This window comes from Haemaphysalis longicornis, unplaced genomic scaffold (genome assembly GCF_048455015.1).
Source record: "Haemaphysalis longicornis isolate Haplotype H1 unplaced genomic scaffold, Haemaphysalis longicornis Haplotype H1 scaffold_6, whole genome shotgun sequence".
NCBI lineage: Eukaryota > Metazoa > Arthropoda > Arachnida > Ixodida > Ixodidae > Haemaphysalis > Haemaphysalis longicornis.
In genome coordinates this window covers 177,347,493-177,366,808 of record NW_027526407.1, presented here as the reverse complement: position 1 = coordinate 177,366,808, position 19,316 = coordinate 177,347,493, and the positions used below count along the sequence as shown (strand labels likewise).

The 19,316-nt window shown below is 42.3% G+C and overlaps 1 long non-coding RNA gene across 1 annotated transcript in view; it reads right to left on the bottom strand.

Annotated features, from left to right (window-relative positions):
* Positions 1-18,806, bottom strand: part of LOC144141279 (uncharacterized) — a 35,546-nt gene extending 16,740 nt beyond the window's left edge. The window contains exons 1-2 of the long non-coding RNA XR_013316508.1: positions 18,772-18,806; positions 5,961-6,025 (exon numbers count right to left, since the gene is read on the bottom strand). This is a non-coding gene — a long non-coding RNA (uncharacterized LOC144141279). The remainder of the gene's footprint in view (positions 1-5,960; positions 6,026-18,771) is intronic.
* Positions 18,807-19,316: the final 510 nt, after the last annotated feature.

Here is a 19,316-nt window from a genome sequence, read left to right as displayed (position 1 = left end):
ATTGCAACAAGTTGTACGAACCTTTTTTTCTAAGATAATATGGCCGCTGAAAGGCCGCAGAACAGGCGACGTCAATGAAGCCGTCTATAACCTTTGATTACTAAAAACTGACTACACTTCGCGAGATCAATTTTACTTTATTCTCCAGTTGTATTTTTTGCCATTTGCAGCTATACTAACCTCCGTGTAAGTCAGTTAGGACGCTAGGTATAGCTTCTTTTAAGCATGGTGATCGTTGTTTTTGTAGGCATGGCAGAGAGGCATCTGCAGGAGGAGTCATAAATGTTTGACGCCACTCCAGAAAACAGCGGCCTCAACTGAAAGCTCGGTTTCACACGCCTTCCCATCGATGGAGCATTTATTGGCAGACCGAACATTTTGTTTCAGAAAGTAGCCATGCTAATACTATTCATTAACCTAGAGTTTTCAATCCTTATTTCCTTGTTTGTTGACTTGACTAGGCTCCTAAAAACACACCATCTGGGCAATGAAAGATGAGGCACTGTATGGCAACAAGTCTGACTTACTTTTTCACGCACAATTTACTTAGTCTATTAGTGAAAAGGAAACCCTTGGAAATAAAACGAAGGTAATGACGAACAAAACACCATAGATTTTGGCGTTAAAAAAAAGGACTGTTTTATCGCTGCGCGGATCAGATATTTTTTGTGCACTGCGCAGATCACAATAGTTCGTGCACGGCAGTGGTACACATACAATATACTCAGCAACCGTAACACACAATCCACTAGTGGGATTTTTGCACACTTTTTCCAGTTTATAATCCCTGTGACAGCTCCCAGTAGCATCAGATTGTCGTCACAGATCTCTTGAGCGTAAGGTACATAAGGCTAATTCTGTTTTCACTTTGAATTAGTGTTTCACCGTACAAACCAAATTGCAACAAATATATACCACGCATCCTCTGTAGCATCGATTTTAGTGACATCTAAGTGACAGATGCGTAGGATACACCAGGGTTCACGCATCATCATTGAACTGAATAACACGTAATATCTACACTACCAATTACACGTTAATATCTACACTAGCGATGTTAGCTAATGAGCTTGTTCCTTGGAAATAGGGCCGCTTTTCTTACGTTCCGTTGGCCTAAAATATTTGATTGCGGCTTTGGGTTAACAATTTACCTCGGCATCTTAATAGTTTAAAATACGCAACCGGAGATTGCTTCCCGCAAAACGCCTCAAGGAATTCCCGTAAAAAGTAATAAATATAAATTACAAGGAAAATATTTCTTGTTTGGCTAGTTGAAAAGTATGAATCACAAAAGAAACTTCGCACAAACTTGAGAGGACGAGACCACAGCGAGACACAACAATGGCTCATTCACAACTTGTTGAATATTCAGCGGGTAATAGAAAAAGGGCACGTGTGTTGTAGTACCGTCGAAATTTCGTCAAATAAATTTTAAACTTTGAACGGGCACACAAAAATTGTTAATGGCGGTAATTACACTTGTCTGCTTGAAGTCAGTCATATCAAAATGCTGAGAGTATTCGACAGCTAAAAGAGTTTTCGAGAATTTGGGGATGAAAAGGAATCTCGGTACCCGGATCACAAATATTTGCAGGGAGAGTGACGATGTGCCCATTTGATCAAAAAATACGGCAAAGCAGCCTAATACGTTTTCTGGCGTGCTTGCTTTGAAGTAAACTTTTGAGAAGAAAAAAGCCACAGAAATTTATGACGTATGAAGGGTATTTTTGGCTCTGGAAAAGTTGGAAAAATTATTCTAAGAGTGAAGTGAAAGGTTAAGAATGATCAGGAGACCTACGATGCTAGGCAAGAAAAGTTCAACTTCAGCGTTGTTGGGGCAGTTTATCCAATACCACTTGGCTGTGGCGCAGTTTACGGAGACCAGAGTTGGCGTTGTCTGAGCATCAGGCTAAGTTACCGTGATCACTCAAAAAATGCGAGCCCATATACCCCATGAAGATGATTGTAAAGCGATGGTGTGAACCACTCCCACAACGATTACCCATGGGACGTCACTTGAATTGACACACGTGGCTTTATTAGAGTGAAACAAGAAAAAAGTAAAATGCACTTATTCACCTCTATTTCTTCAAAAGAGATTCTTTGCTAACGTTAAATAATGTTTGATTCCTTAAGGGTCATAGGTTGAGTTTTTCTGGTGGAAAAAGTTTTGGAAAAAGTGTTGAAAAAACTGGCGGAAAAAGTGAAAACTTTTTAATAAAATGAAGGAAGCCCAAAGCCGGTGTTAGATGATCTCACGTCTTCGTATCTGCCGCCACCGACGGAACCGACGAGATCAGTGGCAGAGAAGGAGGAGAAGCGACCAGATTTAGGGAAAATTCCCAATGGGGTAAGTTTCTGTGGTGAAAAAATTGACAATAACTTCAATGCAGTCCAATGGCTACAAATGAAAGCTATACAGCTTCTCAGAAACTTCACTGTTTTACAAACATTGGCCCTAAGGGAAGAAAGTTCGTCCTGGTTCAGGACCACTTTTCCTAAAACTGTGAAGTTTCTGAGGAGGCTGCTTAGATTTTCTTTGTAGCCGTATGGCTGTGTTGAGGTGGATGTTACATTTTCTTTAAAAGACGGAGTAGAAGTGAGATGCCATGGATTGTGCGAGCTTCGTTTATTTTTCTAACTCCTATTGCGTGAAGAAGGCTCGCACACGGCTGCTACACGAGCTCTCATGTGGCATTAAGAGAGAACGCGAGGGGTAAAATCACAGATTTGCTTGGTGAGTGCAGCGTCGGTCGCTCATTTTCACGCGTGGGCTCGTGCCTAAATTGGTAAGACAACGGGCTGTTTCTCCGTTTCTGTATTCGTTCCAGGTTCGATTCCTGGTGGTACCAGTACCCCTTTTGTTTGTTGGAGGTGTTTCGGTATCACCAACGTTCGCCACAAAACCCTTAGGCGGTAGAGGTTTAGCAATTCACCCTGCTATGGTCTCTGATGTCATTCGGGTTTCTTTCGTTTTTCGAGCACACAGCCAATTTATCCCGGCACAAAGACGAGGAAAAAGGAGAAATTGCCGTATCCCACCACAATTTAGAAGCTTATTGAGAATGCATTACAGAGTTATTTATTTGTTTGCTTAGCCAAAACGTGCATACTTATTGCGAAGTACGTGTGAATGCGGTGCTTGTGTATAGCCATGCGTGTTGAGGCTTGATCGAAGAGCTATCTTAGATGCCGTCACCTCAGTCGGTTTTTTTTTCGGCTTTCTGTCTATCAAATATTGTTGCATTTGTTGGACGTGTGCACTCGGCATTGTCACAAATTATGACGCATGTCGGGTGTGTTGATTGCCTTGCCCAGGTGTATGCACCCATAATAAATTTAAAAATAAAATGCGCGCAGCTTGCACAAGTGGTGCAATGCTGTAAAAATGGTAGAGCTTGGGTTCGACCTAGGCAAACTTTTACCGGTTTTTTTGGTTTTTAATGGTTTTCCGGGAATCGCTGAGAGTTTGTTATGTTCAGGGTTGCGTTGATCTTTCTAAGCTAGGCTAATTGTTTAGCGGTGAATATAAGTTTAGCTGCATTTAGCAAGGTCGCTCTGCTCGGTCCCCCTCACACAGCGGATTTAGGGGGGGATGAAGCTTAGTCAACCCCAGCTATGCGTTTTGTGTAGTCGTGCACTACACGGGAAACTGCGTCATTTTTTGGGTTTCTCAGGCCAACAAAGAATGTCACCATAAAACGGTATAGCAAAGGGTGCAGATACGCTAATGGTCTTGAGGCTTGTAGTCGAGCAGGCGCTACAGTTGGCTTCACAGTAAATATTGTATATCTTGAGGTGCGCCCTTTACATGTGGTGCAGTTTTCTGGCTTGGCAGTTTTTCTTAAGGCTACGAGGCCAAGCTGAAGGTAAACAGCTCTGCTGCTACGAATACTTTGAAAATCAGTGATGGTTTGCCTTTTCGTATTCTCGTCCTGTCTTTTTTGACGATGGTTTATGAGTAATCTCATATAAAATTTCGAATATTTTGCAAATGATGTTGTGAACTAGGGTAATTAGATACGTTCACCGCATAACGATTCTCCGGTCTGTTAGCCTTTCAAGAAATGGTAGTACCCATGTCAAGTATTCTTTCGGAAGGAGTAGTGCTCGCGGTGTGAGGCTGTCAAGATATATTTCGCCTCTCGGCCTAATCTTTTGAATAAAAATATATGGTGTTATTGAAAACGCTTCTTTTCACAATTACTAGTAATGGGTTGGTGATTTTTGTGTTCCATTCGATTCTTCTTCATATTAGGTTGAGAAAGGTTATCTTTTCTCGCACACGCTCCTGGTACTCTCAAATATTTGACAAGTATTTTTCACACATAGGTGACAATGATAGTCTTCAAAAAATGACAAAAAATGATGCGTTTGTGCCATAGGAACGATGCAGCATTCGGAGAGGGTATCGACGTTGCCAAAACTCTTATAAGAGAAAACTGAAGCTTGAAGAACTCAATGCTCTTTGTGAATATTTTAACCCTTCCAAACAAACTTTATAAGCATCTGCATAATTTTTAATAGTCTGTATATGGTCATTAAATGCTGCACGCGCGCTATGCAGAATTCTTGCAAATGTAAACAATAAGAAATAGTTTCTGGGGAATAATTTTTATTCTCTAGCCATCGCGAAACTGGCCGAATTTTTTAAAATGAAAATTATACATACGACAAAGAAGTTGTTGCTACCGACATCTTTGGCTGCGTTGAGACTCGGCCACATTTCGCGCAATAACGATGTAAGCTTGATTAAACACAGAAAGAGGTATAAGGTATATATGAAAGTCGAACGCCCATGCAGTGCGGTTTTGTTCTGTGTGAAAATCCATGCAAAAATATACGTATGCTTTTTTGTGTTGAATATTGTTTTGTACCGTTTTATTGCGTTAGGGGGAAGCCATTCCTAAGCTACAAAGCGGTAGAGCAACAGCTATACCATAGCCCCTCTTCATTTATGTGTTACCTGTGCCTCAGCATGCACAAGTTCTTCTCAAAAGTATAATAAAGAACCACACTCCTAGAACGTACACAGGTTTCCACAAACACGGTAAGTCAATTAAAATTGCCCCACTTTTTTCGCCTGCTGCGCGAAACAGCAATGGTGAGCAGGGTAACGAGGTCACCAGAACTAACTAATTCAACCTATGCCACAATGTCATGCCCGTTGTGCGCAGTTTCAAACTCGGCGACTGCATACAGAAGCACTGAGGTGGGCAACAATGATTGCCTATGTCGCGAAGGCACAGCGTAGGGTGACCCAAAAGCTTTGCCTGCGGAAAAATCTGTGTCCGGCGCTACCAAGCGCCGGGTGTAAGCTTTCAAACAAAGACAATGTAGGATAGGGACCACCAATGGAAACCGGATTTTTTCCACAGCTTAAAGTTCCTGCACGTGTGCTCACTGCGCACCCGGGTACGTCCCCAGGCATGTTATCGAATTTTAAATTACAGCTGAATCAGGTTGGACAAATTTGTTTAGCCGGTAGTTAGGGATGCTGATGCGTAGATTCAGACAGGTTCTTGTGCATCCAGCCATAACAATAGCCTAATAGAGACTCATCTGCTTAGTTCGCAAAGGAACTACATAGTTATATAACGATGAGAAAAAGTGGTGCCACAATAAGCGTTTCACCAATTCAAAATTTTCTGCTCATTTCGTGTTCTAAGTTGCAAAAGTGACGTGGGACGATACGCACGTTAAACCTCTCTGATGTGTCGCATGTTTGTGCAGAGTTGTATTTTGTTGCATTTACCAACTTGCTTGCATTTAGCCCAGTCATTAGGCAATAGTGCGCGGCACCGAAGGCAAAATATGACGGAAAACAAAACGTTAAAATGCAGTGAAAAAAAAACAGAGCCCACTTGTACTGTGATTCTGCACCTGGCGTGAGAAGAGCAACGGCATTTTGAGACTTCTAAATGCAAGTAGTTACGAAATAATTCAATTTGAGTACGTACATCTGAGTATTTTGTAAATAGCGCATTATACGGGCAAGTTCCTTCGCCATAATCGTAGGTTGAATCTGAAAAAGAGCATACTTTAGGACAATTTGTCACGCTGCATGATAGCAAGTTTGTAACTAATTTTTGCAGGTTTATTGAGAGAAACGTTGGGAGCTTCAAATACAAATAATAAACATCTGACTATTACAGTTTTAACAACACATGTGAGGTAGTGGTTTACTCTCCCCAGAATTATGTTCAAAACAATTTTTACCTTAACACACAAAATGTTTTGTCTGCCTGTGTATAATTTTATGTTGCTATTTTTTGCGACGTCCAAACTGTGGCATACAAGAGTCAAAGAGACGTCCGAGGTTCATATTCTGGCACTCTTTACGCATAGTCCACGTGGCGCCGCGAAAATACAGGCATCTAGCCAATGCCTTCGAAGATAGTTTTGATTGCGTGCTCCGCTATACAGGAACGAGGCAGCCCATCACTTGCATAGTCTTGCTTACACTGATTTCACACAACTGGAAGCGAACGGCTTTTGTGCTGAAGCGTACCGTCGTCATTTCTTCCGCCGTAGTTTTCTTCCAATGTAGCACATCAGGAGCCCGCAATATGGCCCCCTCTTCGCAAGAGAGAGGGGAGAGTCACATTACCAACAACAAACGGAAAGTTGGGGGCGCAGAGCACATGATAGGACGGGAGTTCAGTTTGCAGATCACGCAAGAAGGCTGGTGGGAACGAGGTTCAGATTTCAAGTGGGCAAGCTTGAGGAAGTTAACAAAGAAGCTGTGTTCTTTGTTTTGCAAAATTTAATCGTAGTGTTTTTATTCTCAATGTTTGCAACTCTTTCAGCGAGAAATGCTACAAAGTCGACTGAAATAAAAGACAAACTTTTATAGTGAAATGTAAAACTGAAGAGATAAATCGTATCAAAAAGACGGCTCGTATTTGCCAAAAGTGGTAAATATGAACTCGCAACGAAAATACGCGTTGTAGTATGGAGTTTGTATTAGGTAACCACTGCCAGGTTAGTATAATGTACACACATCACTTCCCCAGGAAGCCTTGTTATCGTAACTTTACTCTGGAGGTTTCACTGTCAAAATAGCTGGATTGAATCACCAGCTTGTTAAAAATACTGAGTTACTTTTTGTATTTTTTTGCCTTGTCACTACAAACCGTGAAGGCTCTCTGCAAACCGTTCATGCCAACCATGTTTGAGCTAAGGTAATAAATCTGTAGCCCTCACGGGAATGGTGTGGATCTACAACCAAGCGCTATGTACAACTGGGCAAACTGCCTTCGTACTGCACGGTTAGGGCACTGATGTTGCAGCACATGGTGATACAAGGTTAAGCGGAAAACCGCTGAAGAACACGCCCCATCTCGTGACCACCCCGCTCGACTCACTGTCCGAGTACTAACTGATAAGGGGCTCATCTTTGCCAGCATGGGAAGAATTCCGAAAAACAATTACGGTCGAGATTGTATATTTGAAAAATAACCGTATCGCTTCACTGGAAAACGTTCGAGTTACCTGACCCGTATATTACCTCAAATATTGCCACATGAGGTCAGGTGAACAATTTCAGCGCAAGTTTTACGACCGTATAAGTGGACAAAAACCTATTGAGCATTAGCTTTCTTAGAGTTAGCGAGAGTGCTGAGCAGTGCTTGAAGCTTGAGGGAACTGGCGTGCTCGCTCCGCTACTCCTCTATGGACCTGATCATCCCGGGTGCTACGGGCACCTCTGAGTGCTCTGGAGCAGATGTGGGCGAGACTGATTTGTGAGGGGCTTTCGAAATAATATGGGCGACTGTTTTGTGAGACTGCCAGTAGAAGTGTGGGGGTCGGGGAAGTATAGATAGATACATTGTGGGAACTGTGGTGCTCGAAGGGATGGTACATATTTCTAAATGCTGCCAGTATTGTTCCCGCATTCCCAGTGAATGTGGTGGGTCAGCCGGTGAGTAAGCCGGTAGTAGCCGGTAATTTTAGGTAACTAACAGAGCTAATACGGGCCACATGAGGACCACGGCAAGGGAGGCGAATTCGCACCGATAGGTTTGTTAGCTATCGACCTGGAAGGTTTGCTTCTTTATTTTCTTCTAGGATGTAACCGACAGCAGAACAAACCAACTCTATGTAGTTTTTAAGAAGAAGAAAGTTTATTTAAATGCAGTAGGCAAGTAATACAACCGTACAAAAGTTTTCAGACAAGGGTCGCAAAGTCGAAGACTGTACAGACACCCTCGGTAAGCTAACAACAGGGGTAGTCACTGAGTAGACTTCAGGCAGCGAACAATAACTTGCGACAAGCAATAAATACCTAAAAAGCAATAAATAACAGAAACCAATTTAAGGAGAAATGTAGGACAATTACAACATAAAAAGAACTACAGCATTTCGAGTAAACCATAGAAGCAGAAAAAGTACGAGGTAGCTGTACAAGGCCGTCAGATATATTACACCATAGGAAAGACTCACATGAACAAGAATAAGCGAGAGAAACATAATTAATTAGCCTAGAGATGCGTTATCAGGGATGCTCTAAATGGAGACACCAATTTAGTGGTTTTAACTGCAGCTGGTACGGTATTTTTTATTGATATCGCTTTGAAAGTTGAAGTAATTTTGCCGTAAATAGTTCAAACATGTGGTAGCAGAAAAGTTTTGTTTGAGGCAACTCTTGTGCTGTTCTGGTTTAGTAAGAATTTCGGGTAGATGAAATAAAATGCAGTTGATAACATGAAGACATAAAAAATATTATGCTTTATTTACACTGAAACATTTTGTTGATTGGTAAGACCCTAAAATGGCGCTATAAATCCTGGGAATTGGAACGAGGATGGCTCCTGTCGATAATGCGAATAGATTGATTTTGAATATGTTGGACTGATGATATATGACAATGATAGGTGTTGCCTCATGCTACAATCCCATACTTTTACAGACTATGAATGAAAGAAAAGTAGTGATAAAAGCGCATTGAGTGAAAAAAACGGACGACCTTTAATTACAGCCCATACACCGTATGCAGTTTTTTCTTGATAAGATTCATATGAGAAATAAAGTTTAGTTACAGCCCTGTAAAACACGAAGTAACGATACAGTGTTACAAACAGCGAGAAGATTGGTATCAAGTGTTAAAACAGGAAGGGACGGTATTTGCCTTTGACTAGTTTTAAAGATCATATATCTGGTTTTTCAGGGTTAATATACGCAATTACCACGTGCGCGACTTCAGTGTCTAACTTTTAAAACGCAATGGCACGAATTCAGGCTATTAGGAAGATCATTGATGTACAGTATGAACAGCACGTGTCCAAGTATACACCCCTGGGGAACAGATAGATTTTTAGAAGAGTTAAGGTCGGGCCAGTTACTCCAAAGGTTTCAGGCTTTGTAAAAAATAACACCATCTCCCCGTGGGGAACCCTGCGGAGATGCGAAGCATTATGGGGGTTCCGTGTGGTTCTCATTGTGTTGGTTTGGGATCCGCTGCTTGGCACCGACGTTTCGATTCGGCTTCGCTTTGACGCACAGCTTCGGGATCCGCTGCTCGGCGCCGACGTTTCTAGGTGGCTTCTCATGCACGGAGTTCGGGACCTTCAGTTCGGCGCAGACGTTGTCGTTCATACTTGCGCACCTTCGCTGCAGACTGTGTAGTTCTCTGACAACGCGTGCGCGCTTCGGCTTCGCGAGCACGGGGTTCAGGATCCGCTGCTCGACGCTGACGATTACGTTCAGCTTCATCACGCGCCCTCCTATTCGCACCCTTGTGTTCTTCTTCTTTTACGTTAGGGCTAATGGTGCCGTGAGCGTTTGGGGTGATGGTGTTGCTTGTACTTGCGTCACCCCCCATGATAATGGGAATGTTGGTTACGGTGGAACTCATCATGGCGATCTCTCCGAGAAGGCTGAACGGCGCGCGCAGAGGGCACCCGCTTTATTCGCTAGCGAGGGGTATAGGTTGAGAGTGGGCGCGTGCAGCGCGCAGCTGCTTTATCGCTGGCGAGGGAGCGGAAGAGGGAGATGGCGCGTGCAGCGCGCAACTGCTTATCGCTGGCGAGGGAGAGTGGGAGAGAGGGAGAGGCACTGCCGACGGGGCACGCAGGAGTGACATTCCCCAGAGCAAGAGATGCTCGGCGTCTAATAAGATGCTATTGATGGTACCGAAAGCTTTGGTGAAGTCGAGAAATACTGAGCCAACTAGGTAACCATTGTCAATTAAACGTTTAATGTGATCAGTTAAAGAAAGTAATGCTAGACTAGTAGAACGTCGAGAACAAAACCCAAATTGACATTGTTTTAATGGGTTGAACTTATCTAAATATTTATATAAACGCTTAACAAACTTCGTAATAATCTTACTGAAGGAAGAAAGATTTTAAATAAGTCGATAGTTAGACATTGCCGTTTTATCACCTTTTTAATACACTGAAATGAGCTCTGCACGTTTTACAGTGGGGGCAAAATGCCGTTTTTGAAAATTAAAATTATTAAATGGCTCAGAAGTACGCAGACCAAGTCCACCAGTATTATAAAATAACGTGCGTACATATATTCTAATTCGGGACTCGTGTTTTTTAAGTTACGGATTGTTCATTACACTTCTTGACATGTTATCATAAAAAGAAAAAAAATGAACGCGTGGGACGAGGCAAGTCTATTTCATACGTTCCTTGTCTATGTTCGTGAGATAACAAAAAAAGTAGGCACTAAAAGCGTTGGCGATCGGGCCAGGCTGACTGTATGTTCTGTTGTTAAATCGAACTTTATGTATGGTCTTAGGAGCAAAGGATGGCTTCAAAAATTCCTTCAAAAGCTTCGGCTGAATTTTTGGATGATTTTTAGAATTTGGTATTTAAGAATGCATTGCTAAAGTAGCGTAGCTCGGTCACTTTCAATAGCTTGTTAAGTACGTTACAGTATTTTTCTATATCCCTCCGCTAGCATTGTGTTGAAGTGTTCTTTCTTAATTTTTTATTCAAACTTTCTTTCTTTCTAAACTACTCAAGAATGCACTCCAAGGAATACTAGAAAAGTTACACTGTTTCTTTCACTTCACTTTCCTCGAGCTAGCAAAAACTCCTTCAAGGATAAGGCTACAAAATTCATTTGCTGCTTCGACAGGATCAGAGGAAGAATTAACATTACACCAGTCAGTGAAAATTATGGCGTCAACACACTCATTCTTGTTAAAGACAGTTGTAAAATACGAGGACTTCGTTGGAGAGGCCTCACCAAGGAAAGCAACACAAAGGGGAAAATGATCGGCAATGTCAACTTCAACTACACCATATATTGAAGGTGGCGTAACATTTAATAGAGCATGATCTAATAGGCTGTTTGTCCCATGAAAGCTGCATCTTGTGTGAAAAGTAATTAATGACTCAAGGCCATATCCAGTAAAGCAATCGGTATAAGCTGCATACATATTGGAAGTTTCATTTAATAAATTTATGTTTATATCGCCTACAAGTAAGATATCATTTTGCGGAAAGAAAATTTTTTCAATAATGAATAATTTGGTCCAGAGCTAAAAGAAATTCCGTGACCGAAGATGATGGTGAGCGGTAAATGGAATTGAGAATTATTCTTTTGTGACTATCTGGAATGAATGAATGATCGGTCTCAATCCAAACTGATTCACAGTTACTGGCGTCAATGGCAAGGTAATGCGTGCGACTGTACGCAATGCCAGAAGAAACAAAATTGGCAGCACCACCAAGATTACCCAATTCGCGGTGACAGTATTTAGGAACATATTTTGGGAAACCATTCAAGCCAGCGTCATAGTCGGGGAGCCACGTGTCCGAGGTAAAAATAAACGAAAAAAAGTGATTTAGGGATAAAATTTAATTAGTGCTACTATCAATGTTTCTCCGGTGGCTTCATGCGTGGAAATGAATGACTGATCAGTGATCGTCGGTGAGTAAAGACTTGCAGACACCCACGGACACCAAAGATATCTCGATTTGTTGGCACATGGCAATATTCAACACTTTACCTGAAAATACGCAGGTCAGCCTCGGCTGAGACGCGATATACTTTACTATCGCATCTTTCTCTAGCTTTTATTAGGCAATTGTTAGTCCAGAAGAACTGGCAAGACTTCTCCTTCTTCAGTATCTTGTTTTCGTGCGCCAGATGGTCATTCACATAAAGCCGCTCGTGTGCCTCGCCCGAAAAACCAATCTGATTGGTCCTAGAACGGGCTTTTTGTGCTTTCCGGACAAAATCATTTTTCTTGTCACGACAACAAAAACGGGAATTATGTTCACATCGTCAAATTTTGTGGGCACACGGTGAATGACATCAAAGTCAGCTGAAGAAAGAGCACAGGCGATAGCGTCCCCAACTGCTGTCAAAATGGCTGCACAGTTTTCGCCTTTCGTGACTGGAATGCCCTTGATTTCGACATTATTGAGTCTAGAGTACTGTTCCATGTTACCGATACGCTTTTACAGGGCTGCGTTTTTATCCACGAGTTCCTTGTTAGACGCTACGACCGCCTTATTGGATGCCACCAAGTCATCCCGTTCCTTCACCATGTCGTCAAACTGTTTTCTCATACATTTTACACTCTCCCGCAAGTGAGCGACTTAATCAACATCTGCATCTTTGTTTTTTGTTTTTTTTTCTTAAATTTTGAAGCGAGGTAGGTCTCAAACCAAAGTTTTCAGCTCTTCAGTTTTCTTAGCAAGTTCAGCGTTATCGGGCATTTTGCAGCTCAGGGTTCACAGAAAAATTCTGATGGGGCAGCACTTGCGGCGTGGGAAAGGCCAAAATGTAGGCTATGCAGTACCGAACAACTAATCTGCAAATATGCAGCACGAAGATTAGGTGGTGTTAAACCGCTGCAACTGCGCTGCCAACTGTAGATCTTAGGCCTTTGTGCGCCTTTTTCTCTCTTCCGGGGACATCACGTGTGCTGTCCGTGCAGCAGCAAGGGATGCTGAGGAATAGGTCACGTGGCGGGCCAGGCAGAGATGCTGGCGACAAATCCGCGGCACTAGATAAAGGCACACCGATGACAGCCTGCACATATGCAGTACGCATATTAGGTGGTGTTCAACCGCTGCAACTGCACTGCCAACTGTCGATCCTGGGCCTTCATGCGCTTTTTGTCTCCTCCGGTGAGGACACGTTCCGTCCGTGCTGCCGCAGGTGATGCTGATGAATGAGTCACGTGGCGGACCAGGCAGGGATGCTGACAACAAATCCATGGCGCTACATGAAGGCACGCCGATGACAGCCTGCCAATAAGCAGCACGAAGATTAGGTGGTATACAACCGCCGCAACTGCACTGCCAACTCAGGTGAGAGAATTTAAAGAGAAATTTTGTAAATGTGAAGGGAATTATTTTCTCTCCAAATTGTGAATGAGGATTTTTAGTAAACACAACCGCTGATAAGAGAATGTAATGAGTGAACTTTAGTACAATAACCGCCCCTTCTGCAGTGTGAAGAGAGCATGTTTGGATAGTTTATTGGTGGTAAGTACTTGCTTTAGGATCGAAGACAACGGTGAATGCATGGGTACCGGTAGAAATAAAACTGTTTCCCACACGTTTGCTGGTGTGGCCCTGGTCAGACAAGCAGGGCCAGACCGTGCTGTGAATGCTGGCTAGGACGCTTGTCTGATGTTCCTTGTGCTTAAAATTCTGCCGTAAATGCATATAACGGGTATTTCGCTTGCCGAGGTGGAGGCTGTGTGTGTCTTCAGCAATACAAACTTTGCGCACCGTAATAATCGGCGACAAATACACGACTGATTCTAGGATAAAGGAACCAGCAAGGGCAGTAGTAAGGAGGTGAAATTGAGAAGTAGATTAAGTTTGGAAACAGTGTACAGCTGCATCACATAAATTCATAGGCATTCAATTTTTCATAGGGTGGTTGCTCTGAAGGATTGGAGGCGCGGTTTTTATACTTTTCGTAAAAGGCAGTTGCGCTTAGATTGTTGCGTCTGAATTATAATAAGTTTCGCTGATTGTTTCTGAGGTGCCTAGCGCGAATGTTTAAATCAGCCGGACACGATCACATTCCTTTATTTTTCTCTGGGACCTGTTTCCGATGGACAAAGCCATACTTTTGTAAGCTTGTGAGGTTATGTAAGAAATAAATGGAGTACTGCCTTTCTTGTTGTGTACAATAAAGGAAGGAAGGAAGAAAACTTTATTAAGAAAGAAAGGATGTGTACAATAAACGCTGAGACGTTAGGTATGTGGGCACAGGGTAAGTCATTTTCTAGATTCTTCTTGTTAATCTTGAGTGCTGCATGGCAGACAGGGAGAACAAAGGGCCAAGAGCTTCGGCCTTCTAGTGCTGCGTACAAGTATGGCGAGTCAAAAAATTTATCTGTGCTTACTAAAGCGCCTGCTCGATGAATGTATCACTCCTGCCGGCGCACCATCGAGAAATATCAGCATAAATAGCATGCGTTACATGTGAAATTTTGTATAGGCGCTTAGAGAGATTAGGTAGATACAAATTTGAATGCATTTGATCGCTAAAAGATGCGGGCATGGAGACAGTGAGTAAAACTGTGACTGGCGCGGATCACGGATGCAGAATAAGTAGAAATTTCTTTATTTTAAATGTACACCTGTTTAACTTTGTCAATCTTTGCCCAATTGCGGGTGCTAGCTCGGATTCAGCTTCTGTTGAATGCTTTTTGAGATGTAGTGTTGAAAAAGCACCCGCTTAATACTTAACCTTGTACGGAGCGATATTTATGTAGTGCTGGATCGGAAGGAGGAGCTCCTGTGTTGAAAGAACCTACCGAGGCCGGCATGCTGTGGGAAATGCATTGGTTATGATGAGATTTTGAACATGCGGACATAGACCATATGCTGAAAACCGTTTTCTTTGGATGCTGTGAGAGCTATGGGAGATATATTCTAAATGGAATAGCTCTGCAAGTTTAGGTATTAGGGTTATTTTGCCTGCTTTTATGAAGCGGGGAACGTCCTTTTGGTTTGACAAAGAATAAAATTATGTGTAAACAAAAACTATACTGCTGTGAAAAGTAGAATAAAATAGTCTGTAAAGTTCCAGTCTAGGTTTTGGAAGAACTAATTGCGTACAATATCTTGCCTGGGTACAGATCCGGGTGGACAGTTATCAGTACTGCTCTGAACTCTATTTCTTAGATGTATTTCTCTAAGTATTCCGCCAAAGGCGGGAGATTCATGATATCTTGTTGCGCAATGTACACTGAATTAAACTGTTCGACGAGTTCGGTATATTCATTGAGAATTGTGGTATTTTTATGATGTTAGTGTTTTACCTGTGAGGGACTGACGGCAACCAAGCCTGTGTTAAAGCAGGGCCAAAGTACACCAAATGCTTAGATTTGCTTTGATCTGTTCACATTACTCGCTCCAGCAAACACATTCGAGTTCACAAGGCCTCTATTGAAATTGAACACGACAATGCAATAAATGTTATTGTGTGCTGGTCCAACCGCATGCAGGCGTCAAGGAGCTCTCACACATGTGTGTGATACCGTCCAGAAGGCAGTGCGTAACTACACTGTGACTAAACTGGAATGCCTCGAAATTATTTTTGCCTATGAAAAGTTCCGGCGCTGCATTTACAGATGTCACTTAACGATTGTAACGAATCATCACTCATGGCGCGGCCTTGTCGCATTACGCTATCGCTCTAGTCAGCTCGGTCTGCTTGTCCTCATAGCTTCAGGAATTTGAATTCTCTCTTGGCTACAGCAGCTAGTTCCGCCACACTGACGCTGAATGTTCGTCTGACATGCATCAACAAGCGCAGGCATTTCACGATGAACACTAGAACAATTTCTTAGCTTCTATCCCGACCATGCTCCACGATGCACTCGTGTTTCAGGATGAGCAGATATCAGTTTGTAGCCATGTTTTGTCTCCGCACAGGAGACTCAATCGTCGACTTCACCATTCCTCGTTCTTTGTCCATGTGGGCCGCGTGAAGTCTTGCCCACCCCTGACACTAAACCCACTGAGACATGTTGCCTTTCGGGTTAGAAAAGAAATGGACTGGCCAAGAGGACTGCGGATTAGTGGAAAAGAAGGTTGAAGTGGTGAAAATGCCGGCCGCTTACCGATATGTGTGCGCGGCCATTCCTTGGTTACATAAATTTAAATTACCCATTTTATCAATCGAGACCGTGTCAATATTTCCACAAATCACTTGGTGCAAAAGTAGAAAGCTACTGCCACGTCCATCATAAAAGGTAAATACTATGCAATTTTGATGAGCTAAGACAAGCATGTCTAGATATATTGGAAAAAAAAAGTGGAAGAAATATAATCTTAGGTTGTTTCTTGTATCTCCTAAAAATTGAAGCAGGACTGAGTTGCCTTACATTGTTGTAAAATAGATAAAAATTCAAACTCCTACATCGAAAAAAAATATGGGTCCTGTGACCTAGCCTTGTGGCCCCGCGTAATTACAGTTTGACATGTAAAATTTGAGATTGCATACTACGAACTATTGGGGGATTTTGAGAAAACTAGATAAAGAATCAAATACTTCCTATTTAAATTGATACGTTGAGAGCTGATTAAGTACAATTTTATGGTTTCCTTTGTGAACACTGGTATCTGTACATCGGTAGTACTGTTTGATTGTTTCTCTGTGCACTTGCTCAGATAAGCCGTTCACGCTAAAATATTCGTAGTATTACTTGGAATACCACCTGCGCAATATAAACCAAATGCGTGTAAGTTTGTATATCCCGCTAAAAAAACGATCTTGTTGTGCCAACCCAAGCTGCAGTTTATAAGCAAAGCACATATTCGGGAAGCAGGGTGTTTGGCTTGAGTTGTTTGACACTTCTGCCTGCACAGTTTTTGGTAACCTTTTCATCTGGTAGTTCATAAAAAAGTTTTGAAAAGAGTATTGTTCTCTTCAAACGAAAACAAACACAAAAAATAATGAATGAATTACTAATTTTAAACTTCCAGCATTCGTGCAAGATTGGGTATAAACCAGTTCTCGACACATAAAAACTTGTGCATATTCAATAAAAACTGTTATATAATAAACGTTCTTTTCTAAAAAGCTGTTATGATTGTGTTTTCGAAAACGTAAAAACATTTTATTGTAATGCGCGAGAAAACATACCAACTATTGCACAAACATCATAATGTAAATGATCAAGAATTTTTAATGCCGTTTTAGTTTATTTGGCACCTATAGCCTTGCTAAACGACCAATGCTCTGGCTGCCGCGGTCTAGTTGCCTGTGAATACCCCCCAAGAGAACAAAACTGCTCAGCCCCAATACTCTTAGAACGGCCAAAGCACTCTGTACAGGCGAGTCAACCTCGTGTACGCCTATGTGCTAGCATGTTTCCTCATTTCATACAACAGCTTTGCGCTTCAAAAGACTACTCTTCCCAACGACCTCCTGCTAGAAAGGACTGCTTTTCCGAACGTCCCTTTTAACGTCCGTCCCTTTTCCGAAATAAGAACGCTACGATGAAGTTCTTAGCATCTTACAATAGGAATTTTTTTAAACACGATAGCCTTTCTTGGGCTACTTAAACCCAGAAATTTTGGTCGGTCTGTATGTGTGTCTGTCTCTCTGTCTGTCTGTCTGTCTGTCGGTCTGTCTGTCCGTCCTTCTGTCTGTCTGTGACTCGATTCAGCCACCCGGCCAAAGTAAAACAATGCCTGCGCAATAGTCTTATACAGTGAAAGCAAAATGTGCCCGTCAAAGTCCGGTGTAATGTTCATACTTGCCAATATTGTTGAAGAACAACCAGACTTTACGTATATATAAGACAACAAATTAATACAGAATTGATATTTGCAATGTTCCTTTATAAAATGTAGTACATGTTTGATTTTAGCGAGAATAAATACTTCATCAACTCAAGAAAAAAATATCACTCCGCCGTCGCCTGCTGTCGCCCGCGCCATATAGCTTCTGGCGGCATTTGAAGAAATCAAGTGGCAAGAGTTACGAAAGGTTCCACTAGATAGATTACATTTTCTGCTTTGAACGCACGTGGACTAAGGAAACGCGGCTCTATAAACGTCGAAGTAGGGCGCTTCGATTCACGCGCGTCTTCGCCATATGGCAGCGTTGGCATCGAGGCACCCGGTTTAGAGCAGTGGAACGCGGGAAATTAAAAATGATTTAAGCAAACATTTGGCGTCTTTACCTTAAAAGGAGAGCGACGCAAGAGGGACAACATGAGAGCTGAGCGGGAAAGCGAAGGGACGCATTGACTTGGTAAAATTCGATAAAGACTATCGTCTTTTGACGACATTTAAAACAAAAGGAGCAGATACGCGGCCGATTTTTTTATTAACTTTAAGATACTTTGCTACCGCAATAATGTATACACAAAATATTGAAAAGAGGCTTCTATAACCCGAGACAGCCTCCAACCAATCTTTCTGTTTTTAAAGTAAACTCTAGAGACCAGAGTTCGTGCTCTTCAATGAATGCAAACTATGTATTGCCTTTTTTTCGCAGGCGATCTGTGTGATTTATGGGACAGGTCTTTACTGGTAGAAGGACCTAAACTTGTGTGGGGCACATCTGCCTGTCGAAAACAATTTGCCTGGTAAATAACTTGTGCTGTCTCTAATGTGTCTGACGTTGTGCCCACCGCGTGGTTACAAAAAATCGGAGGTGGTTCTTTGGCCCTTAAGTGATTTATTTTGTGAATAATTTAAGTACTACAGGAGTTTTCATGTAACCCTGTTCGATCGTTCTGCCTTACTGCCATATTTGTTTGAGCTAACAACTCCAATTACTGTTCAAAGAGCTTTATGGAGAAATGTGCAAAAACATTACCTTCCGTGTCTTGGGTAGCAACAATTGCTGCAATAAAACGAAAGATATAATTGTTATTCATAAATGCAGGCTAAGTGTACCAATAATAATGCGGAAGCCTACGTTGTATAATTTCGTATTACGTAGACTATTTGTATTTCCGTGCCAGTAAGCTTACTATCAATACCATAGACAATTCTGTTTGGGGAGGCACAAGTTTTGTGGTCACTTTTCCTAGAAGCTTCAAGGCATTACGTTTTTCAGACATTTATGCCGTTTAGCGTTGTTTCCGAACATGTGTACGACTCATGAGCGAAACCTATAATTTAAATTCCCGCTACCAAAAGAGCGTCCTGAAGCTGTTAATATGAGGCAAAAATTCTCCCGCATTTCCCCGAGGGGGAGAATGTGAAAGTGCGAATGCACGGTTGTCGGCCCGCTTGCCGCGCTTGCGCTCGGCATCCGCAGCCCACCGCCTCGCCGCCTTCTCTTCCATCTCTTCCATCGGGTTTGTAGTATCACGTGTACACCACGCAGTTATCAAGCCGCTATAACGCCGCTGAGTC